We start from the raw sequence: 14,708 nt of genomic DNA, 5'->3' as shown, positions 1-14,708 counted from the left end.
GTATTCTGGATCCAAAGCTGGATGGCATTTGAGTATGCAGAATCAAACACAAAAAACTATTGAGATGCCTCCCTTGTATTCCTCAAAGGAGGCACGTTCCTGAACTGGTACCCAAGACTTCTTTTTTTTTTTTTAAAAAAAAAAAAAAAAAGGTGAAGGTGTAGATATGCTATACGTCACATTTACTAATGCACTAGAGATACTTGTATGAATAATTAAAACACCATTTAGGATTGCCACAGTAATAGAACAGAGTGTGTTTTGTCTTTTTTTTCTGTTCCTTTTTTTTTTGATTGATGAATTTATTGATTTCTTCCATTAATTTAAAGAGTAGGTATCCTGAACACTATTGCAAATTAGCAAGGCTCAGCTTTACATTAATAAGCTGTTGAGAGTTGTAACGGAATGAAAATAAGTCAGAATGCAATAATAAAGGTCTGAAAAATTGTGACCTAGAACACATATCTAGTATTTTGCATCAAATAGGTTTGTAAAATATTAGAGCCTTTGTTTGTCGTAAATGTTAATTCAAAAAAATATTCATTTGATACTCATTATGAATAGCCTAACAGCACATAGGAAAAAACAGAAAATAAAGGCAACAAGCTACCTCAGATTTTCCACTGTATTTGTAGTTAACCTTAAGCTGGTTGCAGTCAGTGGGAATATGTTGTGTGAACCAGAGGGCAGAACTTCACTGTTAAAGAGACAGGACAGTAATCCTTCTGAAACCTTGTGTGAAAACAGTAATAAACTTCTGAAACTGAGGTCTGAAAAACAGAGACAGGTGTGATCCAAGAGACGTGAGTAGGAATTGTATTAAATTTCAGACACATGTGCACACAAAATGTTTTCATATTTATTAGCTCAAATTTTTTCTGATTTATGTCTTTAATTTTTTTCTTACTATTTGCATTTAATTCAGCAGCCTGTTTCCTCATCTTTTTTCCTACCTTGAGAAACACCTGGTTTATGAATATGTTAGAATGTATGTTAAATATAAATATGTAGCAATTGTTAGGTCAGTGTTGTTATGACCCTTTTTCAGTGCCGTGCTTCTCTGTTTTCCAGCTACAATGGACAATTTGTCATAACAAATTATTATCATATGTTTTGTTTGTTACTATTGTTTTAGCCATGCTTGGAATATGTGTTTTCATATGTATTTTTAGGCCCAGTTTTGAATGCAATAATGAGATGACTGGTATTGAACGATACTTAATCCATTGGGTTGTGTTATCTTCTGACTTTTTGTGACATCTCATGACTGATGATATGCATTGACCTTCTCCTCCTTGTGCATCTTGCTGCATACTCTGAGTTTATTTGTCATTGTATACATTATTGACATCACGGGAATTGTAATTGATGATAAAAAGAACATAAAACACAGTGGGTGCTTGGGATGCATTTATTTCTTGACTTTTATTGTTTGGATTGGATATGGTCTGAGTTTGGGTGTGTTTTGTGGGATTTTTTCAGCTGAGTGTTTTTTCTTTCCCACTGATGAGCAATGGCAGGGGAGCAGTGCTGTCAGTCAAGGCCTCTGCTTATCCCCACGAGCCTTGTGCTAATAGCAATACATGCTTACTTCCTTCCTAGCACTTTTCCAAGGCTTTGCAAACATGAGCTCATGCCTTGCAGTGTCCAGGAGCTCTCCTGCACGTGTGCCATCCCAAAATTATGGTTTGTTTGGGGCAGGGGTTGGCGCCATCCATTGCTTGTGCTGTTGGCCATCTCTGTTGGGAAGCAAGAGTTGTGCCATCAGAGGCACGTGCTTCTGCCTACCAGCTACTGTCAATGTCCAAACTTTACTGAGGAGGAAGAGTTGGTGTGGCTGTGAACGTGACCACTCCTTAGTCAAGGTTTTAGCCCTGGTTGTACAGGATGGTTACCGTTCCAGTCGTAATTTGAGGTGCTTTGATCTGTTAATAACACAAAGTGAGCTATAGAAACTGTCTGATGCATGGGGAGATGTAGAATTGCTGTCTCAATATGGAAAGTGATGTATGGAATTGTTACACTTAACTGTTGTTACATGTAGCACCTACAGTGAGTATAAATGAAAGATACTAGGGGGGAAAGAATCATATTATTTCAATTAGTTTACTTTGTGCATATTTGACATCCCTCTGTGTATAGTCAGTTACGTAATTTCCTGGGATAGTCAGATTTCTCCTTATTTGTGTGGCTCTTTCTCTCAGCAATAGGGAAAGAAAATACATTAAGAATCAGAAAATGTGTCTGTAAAGCCAGGGAAAATTGTTGGCAACCTCAAGAAGAGATATAAGTACATGGAACTGCTTTTGAGTCATCTTCCGAAAGCAACTCAATTCCAGAATAACAGTGCCCTTTTGGGCTGCATTTCAAGACAGGATGATTGTTCTAAGGAAATACAAGGATCGATAGCAAGCCCAACACTTCCTTTCTTTTCAGGACAGGTTTGCAGATTGCCACCAGAGTATTGCACTGGTCAGCATAAACACCAGAAGTAGTAATCATGGATTTTTGTCTCCACTGTAGCATGTGTTTAGGGTTATGCTGTTTGTTGTGATGGGTTTGCACCCATAGTCCATAGGGAAGGAGACTTCCCCCTTTGCCTTCCCCCTCTCTGTTGCCTTTACACTTCCACCTTGAGTTGGGGCTGGGTTGTTTGGTGCCTTTCCAAGGACAGAGCAGGGCAGGGAGAGCATGCCTAGCCAAAAAGATAAGAAAATAGGTCATTTTGAGATACCAGTGTTTCGTGAGGTGTGTGCTTTGCTGCGTATCCTGCTTAGGAGCCAGCAAGGAGCCAGATTTTCCCTGGGTGTGTGTCAGGCGCCCTGCTGTGTCGGGGCTGTGGTGGAGCTGAGCACGGGGTTTCTGTTCCTCGAGGGTAGGCCCGTGCTTTTGCTGTGTTTTGGCAGCCTGACATGACAGCGAGTCGGTAACCTGTGTGCATGGTGTTGCTTTGTTTTTTTTCATCTGCCTTCCTTGGTGAACTGAAGCTCTGTGACTTTTTAACCTGTTGTCCATAGGCTGTTGTTTTACAAGCTCATTAAGGTGGCTGGGATGGCGACGGCAGCAGTCCTGCCCCCCCCCCCACCGTGGGTACTCATTACATGGCTTCCTTGTGCTGACATAAGCATTGTGTAGTCGTGCTCTGAGCCAGGTCTGGGAAAGGAGCCAAGTCAAAAATAATCCCTAAACAAAAAAAAAAAAAGGTATGTTTTCAGCAGGATCTGTTCCCGGATCTAGCTCACCTTTGCTCTCACACCAGCCTGGAAAGCGTGAGGGTTTGTACCGGCGTGGGGGTAGGTGGGGATGAGCAGCTGGGGTGAGGTGCTCAGGGGGGCTGCTGCTGGTGGCGGGGACATGCCTGCTTGTGTGGCATCGGCCTGAGGAAACAGGGCCCTCGTGAGCATGCTGCCTGTCTTCCCTTGAGTCCGTTGGCCCGGCTGCACTTCTGATAACTTCTGAAGCTGTGAGGCGGTTTTTGGCCAAATTTGCCTCCAAGGTGGTGTTTGAAGGTGTGAAGACCCCCTGAGCTCAGCGATACATGGCAGCTGGTAGATGGACCCACATCAACTCTCCCCAATGATAACAAGTTGTTATCAGGAGCTCAGGTGCTGACCTTGTCAGGCCTCTTCTTGAGGCACCATCCAGCGGTCCCAGTTTGGGTTGAATTGCACTCATTTATGGGGGGGGTGGTCAACTGTTAAACAGGTGACAGGAGAGGAGAGCAAAGTGCTCTCTGGGGATGATTGTTCATCTCAAGGGGCAGGAACAGATCACCTCCTGAGGCCTGACTGTGGTGGAGGGCTGTACTTCCAGTTGTGGGGTGGGGAGGCTTTTTGTTTGTTTTCTGTGTTTTTTTATGGGTTTTTAAAATTACCTCTAGGGATCAAAGTTTATGGAATCTGGGAAAGTTGAGAGGCAAGACTCCCTTCAGTTTTTGTTTGGGTGGCCAACTATTGAACACCAAAGTCAAGCAGGTCTTTTTAGCCCCCAACCTCCGCAGAACTTCCCCGGTGACATCTTTGTGCCTTGCTGGGTCCAGCTTCCATCCCCATGGGACTGTGCTCCTCTTTGGCCGCTGTGCCTGGGTTCCACCTGCCCAGCCCGCCCCGCTGCACAGGCAGCCCTGCTCTGCACCACCACCGAGGAGCTAATATGAAGACACACGTTGTGGTTTCCTGCTGTTTTGCTTTGTAACCAGTCCACTGGTAAATATAGCTTCTGTGTGGTTATAAATTCATTCTCTCATTATGGGCGGTGGTTGTGCAATAATTATGTAGAAATTACCACTGAGGATTGCTGTGGATTTTTTTTTGTTGTTGTTTTGTTTATTTATTTATTTATGTTTGCGCCTGACATGCCCTGCAGTGGGAAGGGTAGGCTTTGGTATCAGCCCTAACTAAGAACAGGGCCACAGGCAGGTGTCGGGATTCGGCGTGGGCACAGGCACCGTCTCGCAGGCTGCTGGCTTTTATGTGTCTCCCTTTGCAAGGCTACACGGGCACTGCGAGGCAAATCGGGACTCGTTGCTACTCAGGCACCTTTTTATTCATGCTTTACTCTGTGGGCAGACGTGCCGTCCCTCCCTGCAGGTTTGGTAATGTACGTGTGTTTATTCTGGAATAAGCCCCTCCTGTCTCCTTGGCGGGGTTGGTGGTACACCTCCTGAAGCGGCTGTAGCTCTGGCTGCTTCCAGTCCTGCTCTCTGGGCAGGGTCCTCCGTGCTGAGGCCAAGGCAGAAGTGCTCAGGTCCTGCTCCCTGGAAGTCTTCCCTTCAGTTGGCATCCTTCCTGTGGTCCCTCCCTCTGTTTGAAAGTGGAATTAAAATAAGGGTGGTTTTTTTGTTGTTTTTTTTTCCCCCCTATTCCATTATTTTAAATTCCAGTCAAGCAGATCCAGAACAACGAGCAACACTGCTTGTCCCTGCTGAGTTCTCATTTTCCTCCCATCCCTCCTTTAATTTTACATTATCCCCTGCACTGTGTTTGCAGGCCATATGTGTCCTTTGAACTCTGAAGAAGCCGTGCCAAGAGGAAGCCTTCCTCTCCTCCCCTCCTCCCATCGTGGAGCCGCTCTTAGATAATTGCAATTAGTGTACAATGTGGAGCAAACCCAGAAGTGAAGTTTGTGGGTGAGTGTCTGCAAGTTTCCCAAGAGCTTCAGAAACGCTTGCGCTCGGTCTTTGCTTTTGCTCTTTAAACCTGCAGCAGTTCCTCGAGTCCGAAACGGCCGCCCCTGCTCCGGGAGGTGTTTGTAACCCGACTTTGCCTACCACGGGATGGCCGGCATGCCTGGCAGGGTGCCACAGCTCCGGCTGGGCCGAGGAAGGTGGAGCTGCCCGTCACTGTGCTACGGCGCTCGGCAGAAGCAAGGCAGGGGAATATGTGGCTTCACGGGCGTGCTGTCCTAGGACGAGCCCTTGAGCTGTGTTCCTGGGGAGAGGCGGGCAGGTTGCCTGCTGCAGGCTGGCAAGAGCGGGAAAGGGGAATATTGAAACAAAACGTGGGGGAATTTCTTCTCGTCAATTCACGAGCTGCAGAGAAGAGGGGTGTGCTGCTGGGCCAGCCGTGCGGGGCTGGCGTTGGCCACCGGCTCGGCTGGGGGGATCGCTGTCGTCTTGGGCTTCGGTTTTCAAGGGTCACAGGTGCCTGTTGGGTCCCTTCCCCTTCACCCCCTAAGAAGTGTGTTGTGCGTTAAACCAGGTTTCTGACCTCATTTCTCAAAAGAGTTTTAAATGGGGAGAAACAGGAGTATTAATTAGTGCCTCATTAAATACTCATAGTCAAGTATGATAATTTTCTTGAAAGGATAATGTATTAGATGAATAAAAATACTCTTCATTAAAAAATGAATACAAAGTCATTTTAAACCACCAAGATTATTGTACATTTCTGAAAAAAATAATGTGATTAAAGCAAAATATATTTAATAAATTAAAAAGACCCTGTTAGGCTGTTTAAGTTGTTGATCTCTAATTAATTATTCTCAAATGTAGTGCTTTAGGACTTCAACCTTAACTGCAGGGGCAGGAAATAATTTTTCCCCCACTTCATTTTTTGGCTCATAATTATTAGGTTTGAGTTGTGTGTGTGGTGGTTTTCTTTCTTTTTTTTCCTTTTTCTTTTCTTTATTTTTTCCTTTTTTTTTTTTTTTGTTTTCTTTTCTCATGTTTTTCTCAGAGATTGGCCACAATGAAATATGAGACCCTAGACAATGTAGAGTGATAATCAGAAATTATATGAAGATTTCTTTGACAGTCTTGATTAATGCAACCTACCCATGTGCTGATTTCTAGAGTTAGAGCCGAGAAGAAATCTTTTCAGGGATATTTTCTCCTGTCCCTTTTGCTTGTGACATGGTATAGGTTGTGTCTGCTGGCATCACACAGGCTTCCTTCAGTTACTTCATATGACATCACACAAATCAATTTTTTCCACACATAGTTTGCCTCTTACATTAGTTTTAGATTAGGCATTTCCCTGACTCTCTACTGAGCTGCTTGACATTCAACTACTTAATAAGAATTGCTCTGTATGTTGTGGAAGACAGTAAAGTAAATGGTTGAAGCTGGAGGCATAACCCAGATCTGTGGGTTTGCTGTAGTCACTGATGAAGTTCATGTGTGTATTTAGGAAGGACATAACCAATGGTAAGAAAACTAAGTATAAAATGGAACAGGTAGTGGGTTTACAGCAGCCTATTTAAAAACCTTTGGGTTTTATTGCTTTAGGAATGAAGGCACTACTCACTGGTCTCATCACAAACATTGAAGTGTTTTATCCCCTCTTCATTGGCATGTTCCCTTGGTAGGGATATCTACAGGGCAGGTATCTGGCACTTGAGTCCCCCCAAACACTTGTTCCTCGTAAGAGGTCTGCAGTACGGATTCAGAGAATGCTAGCAGTCAGTTCTCAAACTTTACTAATTTACTGGTTTTTGTGGTTTATGTACCTGAGATCTGTACGACCTTCTGAAAATATTATTAAAGTTGCCCAACAGGCTAAAATATACTATCTGGGAGTTTGGATACCATATCATGCTCTCTCAGGTGCCTTCTGAACTCTCAGGCTATTTGATGATGACTGCCAGTTTTCTCTCATCACGAGACACATCTTGAAGTATCCTCTGTGTCTCAGCAGAGAGCCTATGCATCTGATTCTCCACCCTTTCAGCTTTGCTCTCCTTGCCCTTTGCCAAGCTTAGGCAATTGAGATGATAGCTGCTGCCTTTTGGTGATAGCAGCCTTGATTTCTGTTGTATCTAAAGGTGATTTTCTCAGCAGAGCCATTACAGGCACAGTGCCCTGAGCAGACATCTCATTCAGGCAGTGTATGTGTGAGAAAGAGATTTCCCTTGTCTTTGGGTCACTTGCAGAGCCTGCAATGGCTGGATAATTGCAAACTGAAGGTTTTGAGACATCTGTCCTTTTGTTTTGAGAAGATGGTGGTGGCCAGGGCTTCTTGGTGGTGTATGAAAATAGCTGCAGTAGATAGCTCCAGAGTTTGAGGAGCCTGCCATCTGTGTGGAGTGGTGCTCCCATACGTTTATGTGAGCCCTGTTGTTGTTATACAAAGTGCCGCCCAAGATGAACGGTCTGTGTGCCCTGATGCTCCAATGTGTGATTAATAGCCTTTACTGGTCTTAAATGAGACCAAATCTCTCCGTTGACTTACCTTGAAAATCCTCTTAGTGCCAACGATCTCATTTTCAAAACCCCCTTCTAAGGTTACAACCCTTAACGTGAGCACCCAGCTGGCCGTGGTTGTGCCTCCTCCGCGGCTGCTGTGATGGCACCCCCAGGTACAGCTGGGGAGATGTGCCTCCGCGAGATCCATTTTGCACAGATCCCGTCAGGCCGCTTACCTTCCCTTGTTGTTCGTGTGTCTTTTCCCCACCACTCGCAGAGGACACAATCGGCCTATTTTTATTTTATTTTTTTTTTTTTTTAATTGTGATATTGCAGCTATAAATCTGTAAAAATTGCAAGGGCATGACAAAGAGTAGATCTAACCAATGGTCCTGTTAACTTTTTCTTAGTATACCCCTGGAATCCTAGCCAATATCGTCCCTTAATACAAATAGGTTACTTGCAAGGAGCTCTGTTTAAGCTAGCAAATTATTGTGGCAACGTGTGAGACTAACTGTACTGGAGAATAAAGAGTGGTGCAGCATTTATGATGATAAAATAATTTCAGGTCATGTCTTTTTTTTCTTTGTGTAGTTTTTCTTTTATTACTGGTGCTAAAACGGCTCTTGCAGCGCAAGTGAGATAAACCAGACTGAACCTCCTGTTTTTTTGTTGGGCTCCCAGCTGGAAACCCCTCCCTCAATTTTCCATTGATAAAAGTGTCACAAAGGGAATCTAGAGCAGAGGCATATGCGGAAATAGAACAATATGAAGTCTTGGACTTGAATCACAAAAAGAGTTAACTAATGTAGATACAGTACTGGACAAGCTGCTGCTCCTTTCATGACCAGGTTCATTTAACTGTGGTTTTAGCATTCATGGCTTCCCTCAAAACCATGTAACAAATCAGCTATTTATTGTCTTTTTACTGCGGAGGCTCTCTAAATGGATATTGCAGAGCATTTTCTTCTCTCCATTTCTACAGACCGCTTTGTCTGACCTTCAAGAATTCAGAGTCACAACAGGGGCCAAAAAACCTCACATACAAGAATGCTTTTAGTGCTAATTTATAAAATATATCTTTCACTAATAAAATAAAGGTGTGACTTTTTATAGAGTTCTGATAAGGAACACAGAAGAGGCCCAGGTTTCCTACTGTTCAAATTAAGGGCAGCTGATTTCAGTGAGAGAAGAAGCAGTCTTGCTAGATGCACAGGTTAATGCAGACACTCAGGTGTTCCCGTGATGCTCGAAAAACTCCCAGGAGTACTTTGCAAGTATTAAGAAGTAACTTCAGAGAGGACTTGTTTCAGTTAAGTTACTGAGGATATCTAGCGTTCCTTCACAGTGTTCAGAGGGGGAAGATTACTTGGGCTTAGTTTCATTAGGTGCTAAGTTTATACTTTTTCTTACGACTTTCTTATCACCGTATTAATAAAACAACGGTTTCTCTATAGCTGCTGTGTTTGATGTCTCTGTCAGGGTAGAAGAGCTGACCGATGTTTGGATATCTACAGGGATATACAAGCGCAGTGTCTGTGTGGTCACCTCTGATCTCAGGGTGTAGGTGTCTGGCTGGCTGTGATGGTGGCAAGGAAGGGACTTGGAAGCACCAGTGGACAATGGGTGCATCTCTTGTCGTGCTGGATGCTTCAGGGAACGTGATGGTCCGTCACCCAGAAAGCTCGATCTTGAGTGAGGCAGCGATCTGCTTTCTGTACCTGCAGTGGGAACAGCGGGTGCTCAGCACCCCAGGTCAGTGTCCAGCACCCTGTTTCTTGCAGACCTTTTAGATGTCTTGAGCCTTACTGTGAAGCAGTGTGTCTGTCCTGTTGGCATACCTTCCCGCACAAAAGAGTAAGTGCTGCACTTCTCTTTCCCTCCTGTTCTCCTCCTCTCTTTTCCCACTCTTTCCTTTTTCCTGTCTGTCTTAAATTTGCCAAAATGCCACAGAGTGGCACACTGAAGTCTCTTTCCTTTTTCTGACAGTGTATTGTAATGGGGTAAAAAGAACACACATAACTATTGGAAGTATGGGATGATGATATTAGCAGGTATCTGTTATGTAAAGAGCAAGTAAGTGTGATATGTTTGGCCTGTCCATATGTTATTGCAAGAGTATAAAGGAAAATATGCAAAATAGTAAACGATCGTCATGGTTTGAACCCGGTCAGCAGCCAAACACCTCACAGCCGCTCGCCCACCATCTCCCCACCCAAGGATGGGGGAGGGAATTTGAGGGGTAAAGGGAAACTCATAGGTTGATATAAAACCAGTTTAATAATTGTAATAAAATAAAACAATAATAGAAAGTACAAATGGGTAATGCACAATGTGATTGCTCACCACCCGCCGACTGATTCCCAGCCCGTTCCTGGCTAGCGATCCCGAAATACCAAGATCCTGCAATGGCAATCCTGGAAGTGAGAGAGAGCTCCCACCCTTCCTGGCCACCCCTCCTTTATATACAGCACATGATGTTACATGATACGGAATATTTCAGTGGCCAGTCTGGGTCTGGTGCTCTGGCCGTGCTCCCTCTCAGCTTCCTGTACATGGGCAGGACATGAGGAGTTGGAGAGTCCTTGATATCTCAGCAACAACTGAAAACATCAGTGTATTATCAACATTCTTCTCATACCAACTCACGTACTAAATCCAAAGCACAGCGCTATTCTAGCTACTAAGATGAAAAATTAACTCTATTCCAGCCAAAACCATGACAATGATCAAGAAGGAAGACTTGAAATAGTGTTTGGATTTAATGGACATTTCTGATCTCTTCATCTGACCCTATAAATCAGAGTTGTTATATTTCATGCTGTTTTTTCTCATTAAATTTTTATTGGGCCATCCTTCCTTTAAGCAAAAAAAAAGGAAATGCAAGAGGCAAAAATACTTCTAGCTGAAAAACAACGAGTAAGAATAAATCATGATGTGCTACCTTAATGCTATTAAAAAGTTGCTTTCCAGTGAAACAGGCTTAAACCTAGGAGGAGTAACTGATTGCATTAAATGATATCATTTGTCTAGCATTTTGACTCTGCAGGAGTTTTTTCTTCTTGTCAATGCAGGGAGATAAGGGTTGGTAAAGTCGGGTTTCTTATTGCCGCCGCTCTGCCCAGCATGCTATTTCCATGCAGAGGGATGGACTCTTCATGCCAGTGCCTTATTCGTCATGAAAATACCAGAGGCAAAATGTGCCCTTGCCTAAGATACATACTCTTTGTGTGAGTAAATATGACAACACAGGCCATTCATTTTGACTGCTATTTTGTATAATATGCAGTAGCCACACGCAACTACCATATACAGCAGAAGAAAATTCTAAAAGCCAATTCTTACTAGATACTATATGGGATACTAGTTGGTGAATGATTCAAAATAAAGCTGCTCTTCATTGTCCTTAAGAGACTCAGATTTGGAAAAGACATTTTATCTGTAATAGTGGGCAGAGCATCCACTGAATCAGAGTGTTTTGGTTTAGGAAAGGGCTGCCAGACATTGAAGGGAGGGGAAGCAGTACTGCTTTTTAATGTTCTTGGTGCCAAAGAAGCAGAATAAGGAAAGGGGTAACATTCTGAAGGTGGTTTTTTTTTTCTGTTACATAAAAAATAAGACATTTATCAGAAGTTATGGCAATTTAGTTGAGTGTTACGCTTTGGACAATTGTAACTCTGATAGGGTGGAAGCAGTATAAGCAGTAGCTACAATTATAGCTGCAGTTACTAAGAGAAATCCATGTTCTGTTATTTGAATGCAGCATTCACTGTCTGCGTGAAAGGCAGCAGTATCTTAAAGAGGCAGGGGAGAAAGGTTGTCTTCTTTTTTTATTTTATTGTCCACCTGCTTTTTTTTGAGAAAACGTGTGTGTGTGATGCATCCAAGAGATCAAATCCAGTCTTTCCCTCGCACCCAAAGCAGTTTAAAGAGTTTAAAAAAGATAGTAAGTATGCTTTAAAAACCCATATATATATATATATAAAATGAAAGTATCAGCATGAGAGCAAAATGGATCTGTTGCGTTTGTATTCTTTGTAGCCCTCTAAAACTTACAGGTCAGGCACAAATTATTTGAAGGGTAATTTCCCTTACATTTGTCATCAGGTTTCTTAGTATTGTGAGTCATTGTTTGCTTTCTTTCAGTGATGTGTCAACAAATAGATTTATTTTCTTTGTAGATGTGATTGAATTTTATTCATTAGAGAGATCACAACACACAAACAGTTGTGCCTTTAAAATACTGGCATTTAAGCTGTTTATAAGGAATGCGTTTATGCTTTGGATAGAGATCACTTGGTGCTGGTGTTAGTCAAATTAGGGCTGAAGTAATGGAAATCTTGACTTTTCCCTCACTTCATGAATCCTGGCGATTTAGCATGTAAGGCAGGCACCTCACTCATTGCAGTTTCCAAATATAAACAGCTGGTGTGCTCAGGAACACCAGGACATAAAAAGATATTATTAATACCGGTTTTGTCTCCTGTATCTTCTAAATGAAAGGGGCAGGTGTATGGCTGATATAAATTGGCATATTCCCATCAAGTAGTTATGCCAACAGAGGCAGAATGGGAATTTGTCCTTCTGGCCACTATTTTTAAAGAAAATGCTGGAAACTGCTTGTGTAGTTGTCTCTGTATGTGTGCTTCTTCTGTTCTTGTATACTGTCTCTGTGGCAAAAGATGTTCTCTAGCCATCCTTTTTTTTTTTTTTTTTTTTTTCCCTAGATGACCAAACATGCTTTTCCAGCAGGTCTCACCTTCTTCCCCTTCTCTAAACTCCTGTTACTTTCATTTTTTCCACTCTCCAGTTTTTAATATGAAAGTAACTTCTCCCATCCCAACGTTTCCAGAGTTTCCAGATACAGCAGCAGGATAGGATGTCTTTACTCCTCTCCTTTCCTGCCCTTCTGTACCCACACCTCTGGATTCACACAACCTGAGGGACTGCTTGAACTCAAGCTCAAGTTATGTCTTCATCCGCATGATGCAAAAAGCCCAGCAAAATAGTACGGCTCTGTGAGTTGAAAGTGTGTAGTTACATTTCTACAGTGCAGAGTAGGGGAAAAAGTTTGTGCAGGTTGGGCAAGGGTTTGCTGTGTGACTAGATAGATGCTTTGAGAATCCTGCTGTGCAGGCTCACAGCGTATTTCTCTCTGGACGTCCCAGTGGGTAACATTGCACCAAATCGGATGAGCCATTCTCATTCAAAATGTCAAATTTGTGTTGCTTAATTTCCAGTGAGGATGTAATGTGATAGTAAAATTGTTCTGTAAAGGGTCATACACTGTTTTACTGTCAGTTTGTGAGACTCAGACAGAAGTAAATGATCAAAAACACTCAATGCTCATTATTTATTAATTGAGTTCTGGCAGAGCCTTTCTACATTCTGGATTTTTGTTTGTTTCTTTATTTACAAACAAAAAAAGAAAAGCACAGTTCACAAAAAAAAAAAAAAACAAAAAAAAACCAAAACAAAAAAACACAAACAAACAAAAAAAACAAACAAAAAAAAACCACCAACACCCAAAACGAAAAGGGAGATTTGTTAACAAAGTTCTGACAAGGAAGAAAGGGCATTTGGGGGTGTTTGAGTGGAGGTGCCTTGGAGTTCAGGGAAGGCAACTTGGCATTGCAGTGTCACCCTGTCTGAGTGTTGCTCCTGAAGGAGAAGAATACTTTAGAGAACAGCAGACCATGAATCTTCAGTACAGCCATGCTGGGTTACCAGAAAATATTTACTGTGGTAAGTTCTGTGGTGGGGATATTTTAAGTGCTTGGGTTGCACTGCTTGTATGGATTTACTTCCTTAAAAAAAAAAGTCAAACTAACAAGATGCTCCAAGTGTTTCTTCGCTTTTCTGTATCTGTTCCTTGTTTCTGTCCATATTCAGGTAAAGAACAGTACACTGAAATAACAGCATCTTTCTTTACTAAATGTGGTTGCTTGAGTTCAGATGTCCCAAAGCTGCTTAGAGCTCAGTCTTTTGTTCTGCAGTGAACCCTTTGAGGACAAATGCTTCATAGATGCTGTGGCCTGTATGGAGCTGTGTCAAAGCCTGAGGTATGAAGCTTACACTGATGAATGGTCTGAAGACTTTAGCTGCTGTTTTTTTTTTTTCACCCCCCAGGTTTTAAAAATTAACCAAATACAAGTAATTTTTCACAGGAATAGCTAAAAACACATCTCTGATCAGAGTAAACCTTTTTCCAAATTTTCAGGCTTGCTCCAGAGACTGAAGTGATTTTAATATCTCAATAAATTAGAAACAACAGCAGCAGCAACAGAAGTAAATTTAACACACTCAAAGCTACATATTTACTTGCCTACTCTATTTCTCCAAAATGACTGAAATATTTTGCTGAAACTTTCCCACAAAAGATCATTCTGAAGCAGATGTTAGCATGGAAGATTTAATAAAAAATATTTGCCAGAGCTGTAAACAGCTAAAACCAAGGCTTTTGAGGGAGAGAGTTGAATAGTCTTAAGTATCACGGTTGCTATGAGAATTACTTTCTTTTGGCTGCTGGTCTAAAGGTGTTGTCCTCAGATGGAAGCAGCTGCAGCACTATATACCCTGTCCTTCAGATATGCATTTCTCTGCCTTTCACTTTCCTCTGCTGCTCTTCTGGGGAGTGGTAGAAAAAAATTGGTCCAGGAGATAGTTCTTTTCAGGTCACTTAGATCTGCATTGTTTCAGCTCTCCTTTCCTTGCCTGCTTCTTTGACTTCACAAATGTTTCTTTCCTCCCTTTGGATTAGAGGTGGAATTTAAAAAGGCAAATTATGCAGCAAGGCCCATTGGACTTCATCATGCTCTGGCCCTGTCCTCATCAGTTAAGCCCCGGGGGTTCTTCAGCATGATCCTGCCCCAAAAGACAAAAAGCCATTGGCAGCTGCTGGAGCTCCTGCTGCTTTGCTCTGCCTTTACCCCATCGCTGCTTTTTGGGCAATCATGGAAGTAATGATACCCAATGGGGGGTTTGTTTGCAGTTCCTCTTGGCTGGCTAAATGTCTGCAGTGGCTTTTCTTGGACCATGTCAAAACCAATGAGCCTCCTGCTTTTCATGTTGTGAGTCAAGGTCC

At 42.5% G+C, this 14,708-nt stretch overlaps 1 protein-coding gene across 12 annotated transcripts in view; it reads left to right on the top strand.

Annotated features, from left to right (window-relative positions):
- The window catches only part of ATXN1 (ataxin 1), a 246,212-nt gene that overhangs the window by 96,434 nt on the left and 135,070 nt on the right, over positions 1 to 14,708 (top strand). Inside the window, exon 10 of one of the 12 annotated variants that reach the window (XM_042806659.1) lies at positions 4,989 to 5,128. The exons of the other annotated variants lie outside the window; for them this stretch is intronic. The gene's annotated coding sequence lies outside the window, so the exon portion shown is untranslated. The remainder of the gene's footprint in view (positions 1 to 4,988; positions 5,129 to 14,708) is intronic. 12 annotated transcript variants of the gene reach the window in all.

The sequence above is a fragment of the Tyto alba genome, unplaced genomic scaffold (genome assembly GCF_018691265.1).
Source record: "Tyto alba isolate M040663 unplaced genomic scaffold, T.alba_DEE_v4.0 Super-Scaffold_48, whole genome shotgun sequence".
NCBI classification, from domain to species: Eukaryota; Metazoa; Chordata; class Aves; order Strigiformes; family Tytonidae; genus Tyto; species Tyto alba.
This window is presented reverse-complemented; position numbering and strand designations above follow the sequence as displayed.